A 5,927-nucleotide genomic window follows, 5' to 3' on the forward strand; every position below is an offset into this window, starting at 1 on the left:
CTTCTAATTCCAGTGTTTCAGTCTTGAGGAGGCTGAATGGACTGATCCCATTGCAGTGTAACAGGATACTAGTGCTACATGGCCTACTCTGAGTCCGGCAAGGCACTGATTTTAATTGTATATAAATTTCCAGCGGCTAGGTATCCTCGTCCTGTTCTGGAGTAACAGGGTCGGAGGCCTGAATATCGTTCAGCACTTCCTGCGTAACAGGGTCAAGAACTGAAATGGATTCCTTCATTTAATGTGTAATTGTCTTCTATTGCTGACTGCATCCAGTCACTCATGTAGAAATAATATCATCTTTCATCCTTTTAATAGGTATTTGATCAATATGATCATCTTTTCCTCATATGTTAACATCTTTATTGCAATTGAGGGAACCATCTCTGAATTGCTTCTAATGCAACCATATCCATTCCTCAGTGAGGAGACTAAGTCTCTACATGCTACTCCAGATGTGATCTCACTAAGATCTTGCACAGTGGCAGCAACACTTTTCCAGCCTGCTATAAGCTTGCCGCCCAGGTTCGAGCAGTCTCAGCTGTCTAGGGAATACACATCATTATTGAAAGTTCAATGTCCTTCTCCAGTCCACCAGCATAATGGGAAATCCTGTGAAAATGTCACAATGATGTTTGAGGAGAACAGGTAAGATATACGGCGAGGTGATCTCACATTGAGAAAGGCCTCGCCAAATTATCTTGCCTGAACCTACCATAAATCTCCCCATATCCCCGTCACTTAGATTTCACTGAATCTGGTAAAGTGGAGATTACAAACGGCAAAGTGAAGCAAACCTTGACGGGAGATGCACATCAAAGTCAAGACTGAAATAGAAATGTTGGGCATGTCGTAAAGCAGGAAATAAGATATACATGTTTGTGGGCCCTGCAGTAATAATGGTCAAATTCAAGTTTCATCTAAACTTTGTTAACCCAAGTGAATGTTAATGCTGGGAAAAATGCATTTCGCATGTGTGGCTGAGATGGTTTGTTTTAACAGTAACCAAAACAGAAATACATGGAAAACATCAGCAGATCTGGTATTGTCTGTGGAGAGAAATTCGAGTTAGCTTTTAGGGTCTAGGGACGCATCCTCAGAACTCAGAACAGAATTCTGAGGAAGGATCCCTCAAGGTGAAACGGTAACTCTGATTTCTCCACAGAGATCCTGGCAGACTTGCTGAGACTCTGAACAATTTCTACTTTCATTTCTGATTTACAGCATCTGCAGTTCCTTCAGTTTTTTATTTGAACAATATATTGAAAACCAAGCAAGAGTTTTGGAATTAGTGTTATGTGAAGGAGGTTTTGGGAGTAGTGATCATAATATATTGAATTTTACATGACGCTTGAAACTGAAAAGTTTTTATTTAAAAAGAAATGATGATATATCTGAGTCATGCAAGCTATGAAAGTTTGAGGACTAAGCTGGCTTTACTGGATTGGAAAAGTACATGAAAAAGATTTAATGGAAGATACACAATGTCTCTTATTTATAGAACCACTGCAAGGTATACAATATACATGCCTCCCTCCAAGATATAAACAGCAAAACGGACATGTGACTCAAAGATAGTTCATAAAAGAATTTCAAAATTCGATAAGATGAAAGGAAGTGGCTTAGAAAAATGTCAGATGTTGTGGTAAGCCATGGATTCAGACATATGTAGAGCACAGCAAAGGATGACCAAAAAATGGATAAGAAAATCAAAAAGGGAACAAGAATGCAACTAACAAGAAACACAAAAAGCGCTGAAAAACTTGAGTTGATATTTTAAAGAAAAATAAAAGCAAGGCCAAATGTGGAACAGTGAAAGTGCGAACAGAATAACTTACTGTAGATAACAGACAAATTAGAGGGAAACTAAACAGTTGCTTTATGTCTGTTTCCATGGAGGAAGATCCAGAAAATCTCGCAGAAATACTAAGTGACCACGCGACTTGTGTAACTAAAGACTAAAATCATTCATGTCAGTAACACGATACTGTTTGAAATATAGCTGGATTGAGCATTATAAGTTTGACGGACCAGGCATACTTCATATCAAAATTCCGGAGGAAGCAACAATAGACACGTTGAGTGTATTGTTGTCCACTGTGTTTCTATGAGGTGACACAATTTGGAAGAAGGAACCAGACAAGGGAGTACTTGATGTGAATAGCAGCACAGTGGGAACCTCAGAGGGTGAATGTGAGGACTGCCGATACTGGATTCAGAGTCAGGATTAGAGTGGTCCACACATCATCGAATGTGACTGGATATGTTTATAAAGTAGTAAAGAAGGTATAAGAGACAGTAGGCACCGTCTTTATTAAATGAGGCATAGATTTAAAGAGCTAAACAGGACTCTCTTTAGGCCTAGAAGTAATACTGCAGTTCTGAGACCTACATTACAGGACGGTACGATTGCACTGGAGAAGGTGGAGAAACGATTCAACAGGATGTTTCCCTGGGATGAAGCATTTCAGCTATGAAGAGAGCCTGGATAAGCTCAGGGTGTTTGCTTCGGAGTAAAGAAAGCAGAGAGAAATGCAATTCAGATGCATAAAGTTACGAGAGACATAGACAGAAAGAAGCTATTCCTTTTAATCAAAGGGCCAAGAACCAGGGAGCAGATTGAGAATTAATAGTTTGAGGATTCTCGAGGAGTCGAGGATAGCTTTTTATCCAGAATGTTTTTAAGAGCCTGGAATGCACTTTCAGAGAAGGCAATGATTGCACGTAACATCATAATGTACTTTGATGAGCAGCTAAAATGTTATACCTTCCGCAGCTATGGGCCTCATGTGGGAACATGGCACTGATGTAGATGGTGATGTGTTTCTGACAGTATAGATTCTATACTTCTGTGACGGTATAATTGGGGATGGTCAATCAGTGAGCAGCCCAGACAGGAATTGATCGGTTTCTGAAATGTATGTTAACAAGGATGATAAGATTGAACTGTAGTAGCTTTTAAAATTATGCCAATGGGAAAGGTAAGAAAAAGCAAGTGCAGCTTCCTTACAGACTGAATGCAGAGAGTGGAAAATGGAGAATGTTGAAGAGGATTTAGATCTCTTGTACAACAGTCCAATATTGCAGGAGCTGGAAGCAGTGATGAAGATAAATGGTGTCATATCGACTCAAAACATTAGCTTGGTCTCTCTCTTGACCTATTGTGATCTCCAGCATTGGTTGTTTTCAGTTCAAAATAAATGGTGTGTTGACCTTCATTTGAAGTGGATTTGTGTGCAGGAGTAAGGTTGTCTTAATGCAGTTGTACATTTCGAACATCGTGCAGTATTATGTGTAGTTTTGGTCTTCTTATCGAATAAACAATACACCTGACATTAAGGGAATTCAGTGAAGGATGACGAGACTAATCTCTGGGATGACAAGCTTGTTGTGCGAGCTGAGTTTGGGTCGACTGGTAGTAAACCAGTGGACAAGCGGAGCACTGTGGTAGTTTGGTGCACTTACCTCTACACTGCTGAAGCCAGGTTTCAACTCATGGGCACCTCCTCCTACAGCCCCCTCGACCATGACCTCACCTCCCATCACCAAACCATCATTTCCCTGATCATACACAATCTCATCACCTTAGGGGCTCTCCCACCAACCGCCTCCAAACTCATATTCCCAGAACTCCGAACCACCCAGTTCTACCTCATCCCAAAATTCATGAATTGACAGTCCCAGTTGACCAATTGTCTCTGCCTGCTCCTGCCCCACTGAACGTATCTCCCCACAACTTGACACCGTCCTTCTCCCCTTAGTCCAGGAACTCCCAACATACATTCAGGACAACGCCCTCCACTTTGTCCATTCTTTTCGTTCCCCAACCACCAACACCTTATCTTCGCTATGGATATCCAGTCCATGTGCATGTCCATCAACCGTCAGAAAGTTCTCCAAGCTCGCTTTATTCCTCGCCCATGGATCTAACCAGTACCCATCCACCAACACACTCGCTCAATTGGCAGAGCTGGTCCTCATCCTCAACAACTTTTCCTCTCACTTCCTTCGGACCAAAGGTGTAGGCATGGGCACCTGCTTGCCTGCCTCTTTATCAAATACATGGAAAGATCCATCTTCTGTAGTTACACTGGCATTAGTCCCTACCTTTCGTCCACCACATTGATGACTGCATCAACACAACCTCGTGTTCCCATGAGGAGGTTGAACAGTTCATCTCATTCGCAATCAACTTTCCACCTTGACCTCAAGTTCCCCTGCGCCATCTCAGATACCTTCCTCCACTTCCTGATGTTTCCACCTCAATTTCCAGTGACCTTTGACTTCAAACCCACTGACTCCCACGGCTACCTGGACTACATCTGCTCCCACCTTCCCCCCTGTAAAAACATTATGCCTTATACCTAATTCCTCAGCGTCCACCATATCTGGTCCCAAGAGGAGCAATTCCACTCAACAACATCCCAAATGGCCTCCTATTTCAAGAACTACAAATTCTCCTCCCAATTGATCAACATTGCCCTCTAGCACATCTCCTCCACTTCCTGCACCTCACTCTTGAACCCCACCCCTCCAACCGCAACAAAGACAGAATCACCATACCCCCTCCAAACATTCCTCACCTTCCACCCCACCAACCTCAAGATACAAGGCATTATCCACCGCTATTCCTACTAACTATGGTCATGCCCCACCACCAGAGATATATTTCCATCCACAACTGTATCAGCATTCTGCAGAGACCATTCCCTCTGCCACGTCCTGGCTAGGTCCACGTCACCCACCAACCCACCCTCCACTCCCAGCACCATTCCTTTCCGCAGCAAGGGGTGTAAAACCTGTGCCCACAGCTCCCCCCTCACCTCTGTCCAATGCCCCAAAGGATCCATCCACATCTGGCAGACATTTTCCTTCACTTCCACGCATGTCGTCTACTGTGTCCATTGCAGTCAATGTGGTCTCCTCTATGTTGATGAGATACGATGCTAACTTTCAGAATGTTTCTGGAAACATCCCTGGACCACCCGCACCAAACAATGCAATCACTCTGTGGCGTGCAAGTCCTGAACCTCCTCCACCACCAAACTCAAGACAACGAATGCCTGAAGGAAGTATGCCTCATCTCCCACTTTGGGACCATCCAATCCCATGGCATCAATGTCGATTTCACCAGTTTTCTCATTTTCCCTCCCCCCACCTTATCCCAGATCCAACCTTCCAACTTGGCACCGCCCTCTTGTTCTGTTCTACCTGTCCATCTTCCTTCCCAACTACCTGCTCCACCCTTCTCTCTGACCAATCACTATTATTCCCCAACTCTATCTACCTAAAGTCTTCCCAGCTACCTTGCCCGAGCCCACCCTCCTATTTATGGAGTTCAATGTGGAAAAGTGTGATTCACTTTGGAAGGAGTAACAAGAACACAGAGTACAGAGCTGAAGGTGAAATTCTTGGTAGTGTAAATGAGCAGAGAGATTTCGATGTCCAAATGCATAGATCCCTGAAAAATGCCACTCTGGTTGTTAGGATTGTTAAGAAGGCATACCATGTTTTAGTTTTATTGGTAGAGGAATTGAGTTTCAGAGCCATGCGGTCACGTTGCTACTGTACAAAGCTCTGGTGTGGCTGCACTTAGATTGTTGCATGCAGGTCTGGCCACCGCATTATAGGACAGATGTGAAAGTATTGGAAAGGATGCAGAGGAGATTTACCAACATGTTACCCAGTATGGAGGGAAGGTGATATCCAGTGGTGGTGTCATTTCCAATTCTCTTCTTAGGGATGGGATATAGTTGAGTAATTTTCCACATTTACAACTCTGAGATGTCAGAGTTGGAGCAGGAATGAATCACCTTCCCCAGGGATATGGCTTGCTGTGCAGCACGAATCTTCAATGGTGTTGCAGGAATAGTGTCAGGGTCCATTGCCTTTGTCGTATCTATTGTGTTCAGCTGTTTCTTCATATC

Source organism: Hemiscyllium ocellatum, chromosome 1, assembly GCF_020745735.1.
Source record: "Hemiscyllium ocellatum isolate sHemOce1 chromosome 1, sHemOce1.pat.X.cur, whole genome shotgun sequence".
In the NCBI taxonomy this organism is placed as follows: Eukaryota; Metazoa; Chordata; class Chondrichthyes; order Orectolobiformes; family Hemiscylliidae; genus Hemiscyllium; species Hemiscyllium ocellatum.